This window comes from Canis lupus, chromosome 38 (genome assembly GCF_048164855.1).
Source record: "Canis lupus baileyi chromosome 38, mCanLup2.hap1, whole genome shotgun sequence".
Classification (NCBI taxonomy): domain Eukaryota; kingdom Metazoa; phylum Chordata; class Mammalia; order Carnivora; family Canidae; genus Canis; species Canis lupus.
In genome coordinates, this window is record NC_132875.1 from 18577835 (window position 1) to 18597522 (window position 19688).

The 19688-nt window shown below is 34.6% G+C and overlaps 1 long non-coding RNA gene across 1 annotated transcript in view; it reads left to right on the top strand.

Annotated features, from left to right (window-relative positions):
• LOC140626925 (uncharacterized) overlaps nucleotides 1-16273 on the top strand; it is a 57039-nt gene extending 40766 nt beyond the window's left edge. Inside the window, exon 3 of the long non-coding RNA XR_012025888.1 lies at nucleotides 15951-16273. This is a non-coding gene — a long non-coding RNA (uncharacterized lncRNA). The remainder of the gene's footprint in view (nucleotides 1-15950) is intronic.
• The last annotated feature ends 3415 nt before the right edge of the window (nucleotides 16274-19688 follow it).

Genomic DNA, 19688 nt, shown 5'->3' on the forward strand with positions numbered 1-19688 from the left:
TGTATGCTTTCAAACTAATTTTAGGATAGTTATAAGTCTGGGGAAAATGCTGTTGGTATTTTGATTGCCATTGTATTAAGACAAACTATTCATGTAGGTAGTATAGACATTTTAACAATACTTGCCCTTCCAGTCCATAAGCATGAAGTGTCTTTCCATTTCTTTGTGTCATCTTTTATTTCTTTCATTAGTGTTTTTTGGTTTTCAGAGTATAGGTCTTTCAACTCTTTGGTTAAGTTTATTCCTAGGTACTTTATTATTTTTGATGCAATTATAAATGGGCTTATTTTCTTAATTTCACTTTCTGCTGCTTCATTATTGATTTCTAAAAATGCAATGGATTTCTGCACATTGATTTGCATACTGTGACTTTACTGAATTGAATCAGTTCTAGTGGTTTTTTGGGGGAGTCTTTTAGGTTTTCTATATGTAGTATCATGTCATCTGCAAAGAGTAGGAGTTTTACTTCTTCCTTGCAGATTTAGGATATCTTTTATTTCTTTTTGTCGTCTAAGTGCTGTAGCTAGAATTTCCAGTACTGTGTTAAATAAAATTGGTGAACGTGGATGGCATCCTTGTCTTGTTCCTGAACTTTGAGGAAAATCTCTCAGTTTTTCCCTATTGAGGATGATGTTAGGTATGGGGTTTTTCATAGGCTTTTATTATATTGAAGTTTGTTCCCTCTAAACCTATTGTGTTGAGGGTTTTTATCATGAATCGATATTGTTCTTTGTCAAATGCTTTTTCTGCATCTATTGAAATATGTCATTCTGTTTTGATCCTCTCTCTTATTGATATGATGCATCACATTGATTGATTTGCAAAATTTGAACCACTCTTGGATCTCCAAAATAGATATGATTTGATCATGGTGAATGATTTTTTTAAAATGTATTATTGCATTTGGTATGATCATATTTTGCTGAGGATTTTTATGTCTATGTTCATCAGAGATATTGACCTCCAGTTCTCACTTTTTGTGGTGTGTTTATTTGATTTTAGTATCAGGGTAATACTGGCGTCATAGAATGCGTTTGAAAATTTCCTTATGTATTTTTTGGAAATGTTTGAGAATAATTGGTATAAACTCTTCTGTAAATATTTGGTAGAATTTGTCTGTGAAGCTGTGTTAGTCCTAGACTGGTTTCTAGGTTTCTTTTTTTAATTATTATTATTCAATTTCATTTCTGGCTATCAGTCTGTTCAAATGATCTATTTCATTTTGGTTCATTTTTCCTAGGATATATATTTCTAGAAATGTATCCATTTCTTCTAGGGTGTCCAGCTTGTTAGCATATAATTTTCCATGATATTAAAAATACTGTTGCAATTGTTTGTGTTCTGTGGTGTTGGTTGTTACTTTTCCTCTTTCATGTGTGATTTTGAGTCCTCTTTTTCTTTTCTTTTAATGAATTTGACTAGAGGCTTATCAGTTTCGATCTTTCGAACAACCAGCTCATGTTTCAATGATCTGTTCTTTTTTTTTTTTTCTATGTCATTCATTTCCAGTCTAAGCTTTATTATTTCCTTCCTCCTGCTGGCTTTCTTATTTTGTTTGTTTGTTTGTTTGTTTGTTTTGTTTTGATTTCTAGCTCCTTCAGATATGAGGTTAGGTTGTTTGAGGTTTTTCTTGCTTCTTGAGGTGGGCCTGTATTGCTCTAAGCTTTCCTCTTAGAACTGCTTTTGCTGAATCCTGAAGATTTTGGACTATTGTGTTTTCATTTTCATTTTTCTTCATGTTATTTTTGATTTATTCTTTGATTTCTTGGTTGACCCATTCATTGTTTTTGTAGCATGTTATTTAACCTTCATGTATTTGTGCTCTTTCCAGATTTTTTTCTTATGGTTAGTTTTCAGTTTCATAGTGTTCTCAGAAAAGATGTGTAGTATGACTTTGATCTTTTTGTATTTGTTGAGACTTGTTTTGTGGCCTAATATGTGATCTATTCTAGGGAATGTTTCATGTGCACTTGAAAAGAATGTGTATTATGCTGTTTAAGGATGGAATGTTCTGAATATGTCTGTTAAATCTATCTGGTCCAGTGTGTCAATCAAAGTCACTGTTTTCTTACTGATTTTCTGTTTAGATGCTCTGCCCATTGCTTAAATGGGGTGTTAAAGTCCCCTCCTATTATTGTATGACAATCAATTGGTTACCTTATGTTTGTAATTAACTGTTGTATGTATTTGAGTGCTCCCATGTTGGGTGCATAAATATTTACAATTGTTAGCTCTTTTTGTTGGATTTATCCATTATTATACAGTGTTCTTCTTTGTCTCTTGTTACAGTTTTTGTTTTAAAGTGTTTTTTTTTTCCAATATAATTATGGGTATCTCAGCTGTCTTTTCACATACATTTTCATGATAAATGTTTCTCCATCCTTTCACTTTTGATCTGTTTATGTCTTCAAGTCTAAAACGAGTCTCTTGAAGGCAGCATATAGATGGGTTTTGCTTTTTTTTTTAATCCATTTTGTCACCCTTTGTCATTTGATTGGAGCATTTAGTGTATTTACGTTCAAGGTAACTCTTCATATGTATTTATTGCCCTTTTGTTATATTTTGGTTGTTTCTGTAGGTTTTCTCTGATTCTTTCCTTCATGGTTTGCTGGCTTTCTTTAGTGATATAGTTAGATTTCTTTCTCTTCATTGTTTGCATATGAATGTTTTTGTTCGTTGTTCCATTAGGTTAGTGAATAGCATCAGCATATAGCAATCTCCATGCACTTGATGGTTGCTTGAGTTTAAATCCATTCATTACTCCTCTCCCCCTGACCCTTTAGGTGTCTGGTGTTATATTTTACATCCTTTTATTTTATGAATCCCTTGACTGGCTTTTACATATATTTATTTTTACTACTTTTGTATTTCCTATGTTTCTTACTCTTGCATGTGGTTATCTTTTCCACTCAAAGAATCCCCTCTAACATTTACTGTAGGGCTTATTTAGTGATTATGAACTCCTTTAGCTTTTGTTTTACTAAGACATTCCTTATATTCCTTCTATTCTGAATGATAGCTTTGCTGGATAGAGTATTCTTGAATGCAGATTTTTCCCTCTGCGATTTGAATATATCATTATACTCCCTTTTGGCCTGTAGAGTGTCTGCTAAAAAATCTGCCAATAGCCTTATGAGGTTTCCCTTATATGTAACTATTTTCTCTGGTGTTTTAAAAAAAATTCTCTCTTTATAACTGCTTTTTACCATTTTAATTACAATGTGTCTGGGTATGGATCTCTTTGGTTTGATTTTGTTGGGGTTCTCTGTGCCTCCTGGTATGGATATCTGTTTCCTTCTCCAGGTTGGGGAAATTGTCCACTATTATTTCTTCAAATAAACATTCTGCCCCCTTTTCTCTTTCCTTCTTCTGAGAGCCCTATAATGCAAATGTTATTACACTGGAAGGAATTGCTGAGTTCCCTATTTTTATTCTCATTTTGCATAATTTTTTTCTCTTTTCCTCTTCTTGATTACTTTTCATTACTGTCTTCCAGGTCATTAACTCATGTCTCTGCTTCTTCTAGCCTGCTATTTATTACATGAAATGTATTTTTAAATTTTCTTTTAAAGATTTATATATTTTAAAGAGAGAATGTTCTCACATGTGAGTAGGGGGAGGGACAGAAGGAAATAATCTCAAGCAGACTCCCTGCTGAGCATGGAGCTGGATGTGGGGCTTGATCTCCGGACCTATGAAATCATGACCTGAGCTGAAATCAAGAGTTGAACACTTAACCAACTGAGCTACCCAGGCACCTGTGTATTTTTAATTTTATTTATTGTGCTCTTCATCTTTGATTTTTTTTTAAATCTCTGTCTTAATGGTCTCACTGATGTTCTCCACTCTTTTCTCAAATACAGTGAGAATTTTTATGATCATTACATTAAATTCTCTATGGGGCATTTTAATTACATCCATTTTGCTTATGTATCTTTCTGTGGTTTTGTCCTATTCTTTCATTTGAAATAAAGTACTCTGTCTCTTCATTTTGTCTAATTCTGTATAAGGAAAGTCAGCTATGTCCCTTGCTCTTAAAAGTAATTGCCTTATGAAGAAGAAGTGCTGTAGTGCCTTGCAGGGCAGTGTCTTCTTTTCAACAGAACCTAGTGCTTCAGGAGTATGTCCTATGTGTGTTGTGTGCACCCAATTATGTCCTGGCTACTTTTCCCTTCATTTCAGTCATCTGCAGAGACTCTTTTTGGCTGTTGTAGGTAATGTTTGATTTCCAGTTGGGCTCGGTGGGTAGTTTTAACAAAGTACACATGGATCTACTTGTGAACTGAGACCTGCCATTGTGACCCCAGGACTGGGGAGGTCTGTGTGGAACTACAAAAGTGTGGAATGTGGGTAAGGCATCCAGTTTGAAAAAGGTGTGCCTGGGGCTTCCGCAGGGCCTGCTACTGTACCAGGACCAAGGCCCCACAAAATGCGTGGGTCAGATTTGCACAGGTCTTCTGGGGGAGGATACCCATAGCACTGGGATTAAGGCAGAGGTCACTGGAAAGGGTAGATCCATGACCTGGTGTAAGCAAGTTACGTAGTAAGTGTCAGTGTTGTGCTGGTTCCCACAGGTGGCTTTATGTTTATGAGGGGGTGATGGTGAGGGTGGTGTTGGTGTTGGTGATGTTGGTGAGTGAAGGTGGAGAAGATAATACTTGCCAGCTCCTTTGTTCCTGGAGAAGACTTTCAAGATCCCTGCCCCTCTTGGTAGAAGCTCTGAAATGAGTAAACTACTCTACATTTGCTATGCCCTAGGCATTGTTTTAACTATTGCATCTAGGCTATATCTTAGAGGACTGTTTGTTGTACCATCTCTAATGGATTTAGCTTTCTGTTGCCTGCAGGGCTCTGCTAAAACTGAGCCTGATAATTTTAAGAATTCTAGACTTTAAGTCCCTCTAGTTGTAAGAGCTCATGAAATCTAGCCCCTCTCACTTTCAAAGCCAAATGTTATGGTAATTTGTCTTCTACACAGTCTCCCCTGCCCATACCAGTGGCTCCCCATAACCCTACCTCCAACAGCTTCGTCATACATGGACATTATCCACTCTGCTCCCCATGGTGTCTTTGTCCTTCCTACCCTCTTCGAGGTGGCCACTTCTCTACTTTTATTTGTGGGGTTTGTTCTGCTACTTTTGGGGTCATTCTCTGGGTTATTTATGTTGATATGAGTGTTACCTGGTTGTATTCATGGCATGAGGTGATCTTAGGGTACTCTTATTCCACCATCATCATAGCCTCACTGCAAAACTATTTTTAAAGAATCCCCCTACAAATATTTGGAACATTTAGAGATTAGAAAATAGATTTTGTCTGCAATAAAATACCTGCCATGTTAATATTTTGTGGCATTTATAGTATAGGTTCACTCTTTGTGCTCTATATGAAATGCCAATATGAAGCTTCCAATATAGATTTCATGGTTAGTTTCCTCACTGAAACATCAGTGTTTAGAAAACTTCATGCTTTGAAATATTTTGAAATAAATTTATTTTCCATGCAGTTGAGGCTTAGTAATTTGAGGGTATATAGAACTATTATATGTATTAACTTTATTTACTACATTCTAGGATTTTCAATTCTTTTTCATTGTAGAGCATACTGAACTTAAATTGCTATTTTATTTGAATCCCAAAGATAGTGTAAACATGTCACTTTAATTTGCTGCTTTTTGAGTTTGAATATTAGATTAGGCCTGTATTGCTTGACTAGGTCTTGATGTCATCTCTGGCTTTAAATCTCTCCAAGTGATTCTTTAATATAAAAATTAATGAAGTATTGTTTGGTTGATTGATCCTGCTAGGTAAAATTATTGGACATTGTCAAATGGGAACCAGTTTGATCTAAATTATAAAGATAATTCCTTTGAATAGACTAAAACTACCTGACTCATAATACATGTTCACATAAAGATTTATTGAATGAATGAGTGGATGAATGCATAAAATGATATAAGCCCACTCTGTAAAAAAAAAAAAAAAAAAAAAAAAAAAAGCCCACTCTGTATTAATACTTTAGCCATTTTTCTCCCTTGCCATTTTCAAGTTCTATATAGATAGCCCTGTCCCTTAGAGGATTGATGCGTTTTAAAAACACATCTGTTTTGGGAGCCTGGGTGGCTCAATTGGTTAAGTGTCTGACTCTTGATTTTGGCTCAGCTCATGATCTCAGTGCTTTAAGATCAAGCCCCATGTTGAGGTCCACACTGGGTGTGAATCCTCCTTAAGATTCTCTCCTTTCTCTCTCTGCCCCTCCCCCCAAAATACATTTGTTTTGCTTTTTATTAAAAGTGTATATTTGTCTATTATGTTCCTATTTGTATGTATGTAAAGTATGTTGCTATTTGTATGTATGTAAATTGTGTGTATGTTCCTATTTGTATCTATATGTAAAGGGTATGGGACTACTGTATTGTTCTATAGTTTATTTATTTACTCACTAAATCTGTATTATTTTCTATCATCCTGATACGATGCATAAATAAGACATAGTCTCAATAAGTGAGAGAAATAGAAGTGTTTGCATTTAATTATAAAACAATCTGGAGCATACATACTCTGTAAATAATAGGCACAGTGTACTTTGGCATATTAGAGAAAGGGTGACTTTATGGAAGAGGAAGTCAAAGGAAGATGAGTAGACCTTTCCCAAGAACAATGGAAGACAATGAATAAATCCCAGGTCCAGAGGACTGGGTAAACACAGATAATCAGAAAAGTGGGAGTAAAAGAAAGTAGCAAGAATCAGCTTTAAGTTTAAGGGAGGAAATATGGACATAAGAGACTGGAAGGGAATGAAGAAACCCAGGCTCATGAGAGTATGGAAAGGGAACTAAACGACCAGTGTCTTTCTGTAAATGAGACTGCTTAGGAGAATGAGGTAAACATTCTGTAGGACACTGGATATCTTCCTTTCTCCAAGGTGTAGTATGTTTCCATTTCTTCTAACTGGTTACAAACTTTAAAGAAAGTTTAATCTCTTGATATATGTGCATTCCAAAGAGTACCCTCACTAGCCCTTACCTCTTTCATATATGGCTTGACATTGCTTTCAATCTTTGGATGAATCCAAATTCTTGTATGCATCTGAGCTGGTAAGAGTGTAAGAAGCCAGGGGTGGGTATATAGATGTGGTGGGAGAGCAACTGTTTCTCATGTCAATTTTCTTTTCTTTAAGTTAGCTTTAGATCATTTCCACCAGTGAGATTTCTTACTCATTTTTTTTTTGAAGGCTTCATGAATAATTTATTCCATTTGAAGGTTTTTTTGTTTTTTTTTTTTTTAAGTATAAACCTTTTCATTTCCTCAATCACAATTTGTACAACTCAGTGTTATGGCATTCAGCAGGAATAGTGTTTGTTCCTTATTCTTTTTTTTTTTTTTTGTCACATTAAAAAAATAAAAGCAATTGGACCATATTAAATGTCACTGCTAAACAACAACTTTAAAACGCCCCTTCATAAAGTGACCAAGCTATTTTGAGAGAGTTGATGCTGGCATGTCCAGTAATGACATCACTGTTGGCATTACTCCTTTTGGGAGACCTAGTGCATAGTATTTGGGTTCTGCTTCATAGTGTTAATCATCATAATGTATCTGTTCTTCAACTGATTGCCAGCTTAGTCAGGATAAAGATCTTGTGCTTGATACATAATAAAAATTTCTAGCAATGCTAAAAAACTTTATTATATTAATAACTATATAGATGAATATGCAAGAATAATGTCTATTATCCAGACCTAGAATATTGTAGAGTAGAATCTGGGTGTCCAATTTCCTGCCCACTTTTATTCTCACACTGCTTCTGTTTTCTTTTATCTAAGTTATTTCTTAAGAAATTCTTTGCTTATTTATCTTTTAATATGAGTGAAGCTAGGTATTATTACATGCTTATTAAAAGGTATATGTAGGGGATCCCTGGGTGGCTCAGTGGTTTGGCACCTGCCTTTGGCCCAGGGCACGATCTTAGGGACCCGGGATCCAGTCCCACGTTGGGCTACCGGCATGGAGCCTGCTTCTCCCTTCTCCTGTGTCTCTGCTTCTCTCTCTCTTTCTTTCTCTGTGTGTGTCTATCATTCATAAATAAATAAATAAATAAATAAATAAATAAATAAATGAATAAATAAATAAGTAAATCTTTAAAAAAGGTATATGTATTATCCTCTCTGTAAACTGTTTATGTACTTTATGCATTCTTTTTATTCTTGAATTTTTTTTTTCTTTTTCTCACTTTGCAGCCTACTTTGTATGTTAGTGAACTTCACCTTTTGCCATAAATACTTTCCTAGTTTGTGGTTAGTGTTTTGATTTTTCTCATGGTGTTTTGCCATATGGAAGCTTTCTTTCACTGTTATGGAATTTATCAATCTCTTATTTTGTGACTTCTGGATTTTGAGGCATGATTATTTTGAATGTTGACTACTCAAGAGAGTAGGAAAAAAATCTGTTAAGTACAGTTAAGCTAATTAATTAATGCAGTAAGGGAAAACACAAAAAGTTCTTAAAGTGATATATCAAAATGAAGAAATTAAGGAAGGGTCTTTATGGAATTCTAGGGTCTGGGTGAATGAATTTAAGGCAAGTCTTAACAAGACAGGAGTTAGCTGACATTGGGCAAAATACATGATAAAATTGCTTTGTGTTGGGACTACTAAAAGGACCTTGAAATGAGACTTTGTAAACATCTGTTAATCTTGATAAGTAAGTTTATAATCTTATCTTTTAGTAGCAATTTCCTGAAGAAAGCAGCCAAGATATTTTTGCCTGGTCCTAATATTATTTAGTACAGAGACAATAAGTTATGTCCATTTCATATTAAACACAAAGAGAATTATGTTAGAGTCACTTTTCACTTGCAAAGAAATTCACTCATTTTACGTTTTATTACTTTTTTATTGAAATTCGATTTGCCAACATATAACACCCAGTTATCATCCCATCAAGTGCCCTCCTCAGTGTCCATTACCCGGTTACCCCATCCCCCGCCCACCTCCCCTTCCACTACCCTTTGTTTATTTCCCAGAATTAGGAGTCACTCATGTTTTGTCACCCTTTCTAATTTTCCCACTCATTTTCCCTCCTTTCCCTTATAATCCCTTTTACTATTTCTTATATTCCCTGTATGAGTGAAACCATATGATGATTGTCTTTCTCTGACTGCCTTACTTCACTCAGCATAATACCCTCCAGTTCCATGCACGTTGAAGCAAATGGGTATTTGTCCTTTCTGATGGCTGAGGAATATTCCATTATATGTATAGACCATATCTTCTTTATCCATTCATCTTTCAGTGGACACCAAGGCTCCTTCCACAGTGTGGCTATTGTGGACATTGCTGCTATGAACACTGGGGTACAGGTGTACCCCAATGGGTATTTGTCCTTTCTGATGGCTGAGGAATATTCCATTATATGTATAGACCACATCTTCTTTATCCATTCATCTTTCATGGACACTGAGGTTCCTTCCGCAGTTTGGCTATTGTGGACATTGCTGCTATAAACATTGGGGTGCAGATGTCCCCGCGTTTCACTATATCTGTATCTTTGGGGTAAATCCCCAACAGTGCAATTGCTGGGTCGTAGGGCAGGTCTATTTTTAACTCTTTGAGGAACCTCCACACAGTTTTCCAGAGTGGCTGCACCAGTTCACATTCCCACCAACAGTGCAAGAGGGTTCCCCTTTCTCCGCATCCTCTCCAACATTTGTGGTTTCCTACCTTGTTAATTTTCTCCATTCTCACTGGTGTGAGGTGGTATCTCATTGTGGTTTTGATTTGTATTTCCCTGATGGCAAGTGATGCAGAGCATCTTCTCATGTGCTTGTTGGCCATGTCTATGTCTTCCTCTGTGAGATTTCTGTTCACGTCTTTTGCCCATTTCATGATTGGATTGTTTGTTTCTTTGGTGTTGAGTTTAATAAGTTCTTTATAGATTTTGGATACTAGCCCTTTATCTGATAGGTCATTTGCAAATATCTTCTCCCATTCTGTAGGTTGTCTTTGAGTTTTGCTGACTGTTTCTTTTGCTGTGCAGAAGCTTTTTATTTTGAATAAGTCCCAATAGTTCATTTTTGCTTTTGTTTCCCTTGACTTCATAGATGTATCTTGCAAGAAGTTACTGGGCCCTCAACTCTATGGTCAACTAATATTTGACAAAGCAGGAAAGAATATCCACTGGAAAAAGGACAGTCTGTTCAATAAATGGTGTTGGGAAAATTGGACAGCCACATGCAGAATAATGAAACTAGACCATTCTCTAACACCATATACAAAGCTAAACTCAAAATGAATGAAAGATCTAAATGTGAGAAAAGAATCAATCAAAATCTCAGGGGAGAACACAGGCAACACCCTTTTGGAATTCGACCTTTTATTACTTTTATAGTTTGTTTTTTACACCTAAGTGTTTGTTGTTAATGTAGTTTATCTTGGTTATCTGACTACTATTTTTTGAATAGTATTGCTCCAATGATTTGAGGTGCCATCTTTATTATATACAAGTGTGTATACATATTTGCCTCTATATTTCTGCACATTGTCTCTAGTTTCATTGGTCTGTTTGAACCAATTTTCATTGGTTTGTATCACAGTTACACTGTGAATTATAGAAGCTGTGTATATTTTGAAATTTGGTAGGGATCATTTTCCATCATTGCACTTTCCTTTTCTGGCCTTCTTTTTCTGGCTATTCCTTTTTTTTTTTTTTCCCCACAGGAAATGTAGAATCAACTCTTTTTCTAAGCTGGTACTTTCAAGAAATTTTAGAATAGATTTAGAATATTTTCTAATAAAATATTTGTTTAGAAAAAATAGATTTTTCACAACTTGGATTTTGTTCATCTAAGACCATTTATACCCTTCAGAGAGTTTTGACATTTTCTTTGCATAATACTTGCATAATTCTTTAAAATTTGTAGCTTGACTGTCTTGTAGCCTTTGCATTATAAGTGAAATATTTCTCTCTAGCTATATGTATATATTCAAATTCATGGTTGATTTCATTAATTAAAGCTATTATGTTTTATTTGTCACTTACCCTACTCTATTATTAAATTCTCTCATTAAATTCTCTCATAATATTTTTGAGTTTATTGTTTTGATTTTCAAGATGTAGAATTACATCCCTAGTAAATAGTGTTAGTTTTACATCTTCTTCTTCTTTTTTTAAGGTTTCATTTATTCATGAGAGACAGACAGAGAGACAGGGACACAGGCAGAGAGAGAAGTAGGCTCCCTATGGGGAGCCCAATGAGAGACTCAATCCAATGACCCCAGAATCACAACCTGGGCCAATGGCAGATGCTGAGCCATTGAGCCATCCATGGGTCCCTAGTTTTACATCTTCTAATCAATTTTTTATATGCCTTTATTTTCTTAGCTAACCAAACTGACTAGTTCATTCAGTACTATGGTAAAAAACTGTGGTGGTAGTAGGTATTGACTTGTTCCCGACCTCTGTGGGAATGCCTCTAGATTTTTCTCATTAAGCATAAACCTACCTTTTAGGCAGCCTATCAGTGTTTCAAAATGTTAAGAATCTTTCTATTCCTATATCAATGTCTAGAAACTTAAGTAGGTTATGCCTTAAAGTAGGAAGTTTTAGGTCAATTGCCTCTGCTATGTGTCCCTTTTAATAGTGCTGGATTCAAGTTGTCTTTCTTTCATGGGGCATTTTTTTTTTCTTTTTGACATATAAGTGACATATAACATTACATTAGTTTCATGTATGCAACATAATCTTTTGATGTATGTATATACTCTGAAATGATCACTGCAAAAATGTAGTTAACACCTGCACCACACATAGTTATAAAATTTTTCTCCTGTGATAAGAAATTTTAAGATCTACTGTAACAACTTTCAAAAATACAATGCAGTATCATTGACTATAATTAATGGGACTATTTTTAAATTATAAATTGTAATTTACTTCTGTGCCATACATTTGGGATTTTTTTTTTTTTAGTATTCCAAGCATGAATATGTAATCTGCTTTACATATTTTACATATTATCTCTATTTTCTCCTCCTTTCAATTATTTTTTTTATTTTCTCAATTTTTCTCACTTATGACCATTGTATGCTTCCTGCAGTATTTATTCTTTATGCAAACTCTAGTTATTATCTTTATTACTGTGAATTTGTTTTCCTCAAGTCTTTTCATGTCAGTTCAATTTCTTCTGTTTTATTCATTGGTCTTTATACTGAGTTCCAGCATGCAAATTTTGCAGGCTGTTTGTAGCAATTGCTTTTTTTTTTTTTTTTTGGTGGTAGAATTTATTTTCACAGATTGTATCTACTCTAGCACATTATTTCTTTTTGTATTTTTCCACTATAATAATTTTATTATTTTCTACGGTTTTCTTAGAGTAACTTTGTGTTGAATCTGTACCATGTTATTATATTTTTCCTTTCATAGCTTTTTGAAACAAGCTCCTTTGGTAATGGGGGCATAGTTTTCTAATCTTTACAACCCAAACTTCCCTCCTAACCCGACCCAGATGACAGAGAGACAAATGAATCCCTGCCTATATGGTTCTACTCTGTGTGTGTATGTTTGTGGTGCTCTACCTCTTTTGTTCCCATGTGAGCCAGGTACATTAAAGAGCATAGCCCCATTCTTTAATTTTGTGTTGCCTTTTCAAATCTCCCATCTGTGATTTCCGTGAACACTCTTCTGGACCTCTTTACTCCTGGATTCTGCCCTACCTGAAATGTGTTATGCTGCTCCTTCCTGTTTTGAAGTCTGAAATTTCAATTGATGTTTGTGGAACCTAAAAAAATCTCGTAACTGTAAACAGTTTGCTGAAGAAGGGAAGTTTTTGAATTGTGATGGTATTACATTTAGGTCAGAAATCTGAATGACCTTTTAATACTTATAGGAGAGAAACAGCTAGAAAACTAAATGCTCTTCATTATAACATGTGACCAGTATACAATAATAAGGTAGGATGTATTACTCATAATTAGGTTAAAAGTCACTTTGAAAAATTTTCATCTTTAACACTATTAATATTTCTGCAGATTATATAAAATGGCCACTTATTCCTCCCATCTCTCTTTGTACATACCCATTTGCCTAGTACTTTGTCTTCTCATCAAGAGGTGGAGTCTGTTCTCCACCCCTTGTAACTTGCTCTAATCAATAGATTAGAGCACGCGGATATTATAGGAGTTCTAAGCTTAGATCGCAAAGAACTTTTAGCTTCTGCTCTTACTCTTAAGGAACTCTGTCAGCACAGACAATAGGCTAGCCTGTTTGAAGGTGTTCAAAACCATGGGAGAGTGGCTCAACTGAACTTGAGCACTAACTGCTGTACAAGTATTTGAAGCCATTTTAGAACATTCAGTTGCATTGGAACTACCATGTGATTACAATTGTGTGAATGACCCTAGGTGTGACCAGCAGAATCTCTGCACAGTTGAGCCTAATTTAAATTGCTGACCTATAGGGCAGCCCGGGTGGCTCAGTGGTTTGGTGCCGCCTTCAGTCCAGGGTGTGATCCTGGAGACCTGGGATCGAGTCCCACACCAGGCTCCCTGAATGGAGCCTGTGTCTCTGGCCCTCTCTCTCTCTCTCTCTCTCTCTCTCTGTGCTGCTCATGAAGAAATAAATAAAATCTTTAAAAAAAATTGTTGACCTATAGTACTGTTAACATGTAGAATGGTGGTTGTTTTTATACTGTATATTTTTAGGTTTTTGTTTTAGAGCAATAGAAAACTGATATAATAGTTTAATGTATTTAATATTTTACTGTATCTGTGGTATACATCCTCATGATATGCAAATAGCTCATGTATTATTATTACCATTTTTAAATAATAGAATATACTGTATTGTAGAATACGGTATAATGTGCTGAAAACAAGCCCTTTGACAGTACATAAAATAAAACTTGTTAATGTATTCAGAATTGTTTTATGAAAGATTCAGCAGCATCCCAAATTAGGGTTCTCATTCCAGTCCTTTGATTGGTGCTACATGGCATTACATGTAAATGTGTCAAAAATTTAATAATTGATCTAATAAATTGTCTTATGATTAAAAATTATTCTAAGATTATGAAATACATTTTATATTGAATAGTTGGGATATATTTATGACTTTTAAACTTGTCTCCAGAGGTTTTTCAGTCATTTCAAACAGCAAGGTCTTAGATTTTTAGGCAGAATTTCTCTGAAGATATATTGAATCTATGGTGAGTAAATTGTCAAAAGTTTTAGTTCCAAGGCAAAGATCAGCATGTTTTGAAAAAGAAAGCTAGCTAGCTTTCTTTCTAACATATCTCCTTCACATAATAATTTTTACTTAAATTAGATTGTTTCTTCTTTTGTTGAAATGAATTAGTTTTTAAAATGTCACTTGGGTGGCTCAGTTAAGTGTTGGATTTTTGGTTTTGGTTCAAGTCATGATACCAGGGTTGTGAGATCGAACCTGGAGTGGGCCCTGCAGTAGGTGCAGAGTCTGCTTAGGATTGTCTCTCTCCCTGTCCCCTCCCCCACTTGTATACTCTCTCTCAAAAAATAAAATGCCAACCTTTGCATGTATAATGTATATAAAATAAACATCATTCACTTTTAGTATAGATTTTGAAGAGTTTTGATAAAGGTATACATCATGTAATAATTCAACCAAGATCTAGAACATTTTAATCACCTTGAAAGTTATACTTACATCCCTTACTGGTTAATATTCACCCCCAGTCCTTAGCCTTAAGCAACCACTATTTTGTACTCTATCACAAGTGATTATATTGCCTTTTTAGGAGGCCCATTTAAATGGAATCATGTGGTCATTATTCTTTGTGTATGAATTCTTTCACTTAGCATAATATTTTAAGGATTCATTCATGCTGTTGTATATATCAGTAGTTTATTCCTTTTCATTGCTAAGTATATCCATTGTATGGATATACTACAGGTTGTTTATCCATTTGCCTTTTGATGGGCATTTATTTTAACTATTGATAAAGCTTTTATGAACATTTGTGTACAACTCTGCATGGAGATAGATTTTCCTTTCCTTTAGGTAAGTATCTAGGATTGGAATGTCCTGGTCGAAGGGAAAGTGCATATTTAACTTTGTAAGATATTTCCAAAGTAGTTTTACTGTTTTACATTGCCATTAACAATGTAGGAAAGTTCTGGATGCTCTCCGTCCTTGCATTTGTTATTTGTCTTATAAATTTTAGCCTTCCTAGTGAGTGTGTAGTGATGTCTCACTATGGTTTAATTTGAAATTCTCTGATTGAAAGTTTAGAACATTTTAAAAATATTCTTTGGTCAATCTTATTTTGCAAAGTAACCATTGAAATGTTTTGCTCCTTTTTACTTGGTGTTTGCCTAAATGATTTGTGAGAGTTTTAAAGTATTTTCTGGATACAAATCCTTTGATACTTATAGAATATTTTCTCCCTGTCAGTGGCTTACCTTTTCTTTTCTTTTTTTTTTTAATTTTCTTAATGAATGAAAAAGAGCTGAAGTTTTAAATTTTGATTAAATCTGGTTTATTAATATTTTTAACGGTTTATACTTTTTGTGCCATATCTAAAATATCTTTGGTTATGCCCAACGTTGTAAAATTTTTTTCTCATGTTTTCTTATTTTTTTTAGTTTTAACTTTTACTTTTAGGTCTTTGATTCATTTTAAGATTTTTTTGTGTGTGTGTATATTATGTGGTGTAAAGGTCAAGATGTGTTTATTTTTTCCATATAGTTATGCATATGGTTCCACATAGTTCTTAGCTCCATATGGTTGTTAAAGCACTATTTGAAAGCTCTCTTTTTGAATGAATAGCCTTGTCCACTTTGTTGTAATTGAATATATAGATAGATATATAGATAGATAGATCTTGATATCATATATCTTCATTAGAACACTTAAAAACAAATATCTTAAATACCATTTTTATTTTGCTTTTATCCCAATTACCTCTTAACAATATAGAAATACTGAGGAACCAATTAGCTAAGGGAATGAGAACTGGAAAGAAGACATTGTAAAGACTGAACCATGGTGGTGGGGCAGCCTCACTAAGAAATGAAGGTGTGCAACAAACGTCCATGCATTGAAGACTGACCATTATAAGGATTCTCCATATCAAAGATTTGTCTAGATTTGGGATCCCTGGGTGGCGCAGCGGTTTAGCGCCTGCCTTTGGCCCAGGGCGCGATCCTGGAGACACGGGATCGAATCCCACGTCGGGCTCCCGGTGCATGGAGCCTGCTTCTCCCTCTGCCTGTGTCTCTGCCTCTCTCTCTCTCTCTGTGACTATCATAAATAAATAAAAATTAAAAAAAAATTTCAAAGATTTGTCTAGATTTAATAGATTACTAATATATATTTTGTTAAATAGTGAATGATAGATGAATAAATGTAGGAAGTGGAGTGGCAAATTTTCTCTCCTTATAAATTACTGGTATTTATTCCTACCTTTTTTATTTTAAGGCTTTAAGAGGTTTTATTCTAAGGCACATTTCACATAGTGTCAATAACTAGAATAAGCTTAGATGCCATCTGGTAAAAGTTTCACATTTTTCATATTAAGAAAACATTTCAGCCATGAGGGGAGATAGTGTTCAAGGCATACCGGGAATTAAAGGTAGAGTCTTGGTCCAGATATTTGGATTTTTTGTGCAGCTTTTCAGTTCTTTCCACTGTATTAAAAGTTTTGTTTCAAACACCATAAATGGTGCTTTAAAATAAATAATTGAATCAACTTTGGTAGGCTATTTTTTTTTAATCTCCTTTTATAAAGAAATGACCAGAGAGTAAGTGTATTGCCAATTGTTAAATCTAATTCTTCTACTCAAGATTAGTTTGGTTCTAAATAATGCTTAAAGACTTTGTAGGACTGTATGTTGATATAATGGGTGATTGTCTAGTGCCCAAATCAAGTAAGAGATATATGCACAATCTCTATTTAAAAATATATATCTATATTTTATGTATTTGAGAGAGAGAGAGTGAGAGCAAGCATGAGTGAGCACAAGCAGGGGGAGGGGAAGAGAGATAAGCAGACTCCTCCTGAGCAGGGAGGCCCGACCTGGGTCTCAGTTGCAGGACTCCAAGATCGTGATGTGCGCTGAAGTCAGATGCTTAACCGACTAAGGCACCTGGGTGCCCTCTTATGTATTTTTAGCAGGGTTACTTTGCAGAAATCAAGTATCTATAGTAGTTATAGGAAGGTGAGAAGTTGTGAACAGTTGTTTCTATCTTTTGACTGTATATAAACTGTTACATTTACTGAAAAAGGGATCCCTGCTCAAGAACACGGAATTAAGGCTACCTTCTGCAAGCTAAATTATGTAATCAGTACATCTTATATCAAAGTAGAGATAGATACTCAACATTAGATTAGGGAACACAGTGGCTTTCACAGCCAAAGTTAGTTTTGAGACCAAAATAATTTGAAGTCAATAATCTGTTTAAAGAATGAATTTGGCATTGAGGAGAAGGGGCTGGTAAATAGTGGAAGGATGCATGAAGAAAGTTGGAGATTCAGACACATGCAAATAAGACCTAGTCATTGGTGCTGAGAGGAGAGTGTTCTCTTTTTTCTTCTTTTCTTTTGTAAAAGGATGTTAAATTTTGTTAAATACTTTTTCTCCTTCTGTTGAGATGATCATAGATTTTTATTTTTCATTTTGTTAATGTGTGGTATATCTCATCAATTGATTTGCAGATGTTGAACTACTCCTGAGTTTCTGAAATAAATCCTATGTTATCATGGCATATATATTCCAATATTGGATGTATGGTTCTAATATATTGTTGGGTTTGGTTTAATATTCTGTTGGTGATTTTTGCCCCTATGTTCATCAGCGACATTGACCTGTAATTTTGTTGTGGTGTCCTCATCTGGCTTTGGTTAGGGTAATACTAGTTTCATAAAATGAGTTTGGAAGTGTTTTCTCCTCTTCTGCTGTTTTGGAAGCATTTGAGAAGGATTGGCATTTATTCTTTTTAAAATATTTGTGGAATTAACCAGTGAAGCTGTCTGGTCCTGGACTCTTTTGAGAGGTTTTTGATTAATTTTCAATCTCCTTACTCATTATTGGTCTCTCCAGATTTTGTGCTTCTCTATGATTCATCTTGGTAGCTTGTTATGATTCTAGGAAGTTACTCATTTATTCTAGGTTGTTAAATTTGTTATTAATTATTCATTATAGTCTCATGATTTTTTTGTATTTCTGCAAGTGTCAACTGTAGTGTCTCTTCTTTCATTTCTGATTTTGAGTCCTTTTTTTTTCTTAGTATATGTAAACACTTGCCAGTCCAGCTCTTAGTTTCATTAATCTTTTCTATTGTTTTTCTGATATTTATTTCATTTCTTTCTTTTGTTACACCTTTCCTTCTACTAACTTTGGGCTTAGTTCTCTTCTTTTTTAGTTCTTTGATGTATAAAGTTAGTTTTTTTTTTTTTTTTGGTATGAGATCTTTCTTGTTTATTAATGTAGGTGTTTATATTACTAGTTCCATTTTAGAACTATTTTGCTGCATCCCATACGTTTTATTTATACTTGGATAAAGTAGACTTTAAGCCAAAGACTTAACAAGAGACCAAGAAGGTTATTATGTGATGATAAAGGGGTTAACTCATCAAGAGGTTATAACATTTATGAATATTTATGCACCCAACATATATGAACACCTAAATATATAAAGTAAATATTAACAGATCCAAAGGGAGAAATAGACAGCAATACAACAATAGCAAGAGATTTCAATAGTCCACTTTCAACAATAGATAGATCATTGAGACAGAAAATCAATAAGGAAATATTGGATTTAAACTACGCATTCAAACTGATAGACCTAACAGACATATACAAAACATTCCATGTAACAGCAGCAGAATACACATTCTGTATATGGAATGCTCTCCAAGATAGATCATATGTTATGCCACAGAGCAAATCTTAATAAATTTAAAATTGAAATCATATCAATTATCCTTCTGACCATAATTGTGTGAAAGTAGAAATTTATAACAAGAAGCCTGGAAGATTCACAAATATGTGGATATTACATAACATGTTCCAAAACAATGAATGGGTCAAAGAAGAAATCAAAAGAGAAATAAAAAAAACATTGTGAGATAAATGAAAATAGGAACACAGCATATCAAAACTTTTGGAAGAATGTTCTGATCTTTATGCATTGTCTTATTTTGATGTGTAGTATAATTCTTTTGTGAGAAGGGATGCTTTAAGTTGCCTTTAAACATTTGATTTTGGACAGCCCAGGTGGCTCAGCAGTTTAGTGCCGCCTTTAGCCCAGGGTGTGATCCTGGAGTCCCGGGATCGAGTCCCACGTCGGGCTCCCTGCATGGAGCCTGCTTCTCCCTCTACCTGTGTCTCTGTCTCTCTCTCTCTCTTTCTCTCTCTCTCTTTCTGTGTGTCTCTTGTGAATAAATAAATAAAATCTTAAAAATTTTTGATTTTTAAGTCTCAGTTCTTTTGATCTGATTTGTGGATATCAGGTGATCTTCAGTTTATATTTTGGTTTCCCAGAATCACACTCAGGTTGACAGTGTACTGGGCAGAGGATATTAGTTTCTGGTTCTATGACTCATTAATATTCTAAAAGTTATTGAGTAAAGTGCCAACTTGATTTCATATCTCTACTTACAGTTTATATGATTAGAGAGTCTGCATTCATGAATCCAATAGGCAGCTGAGA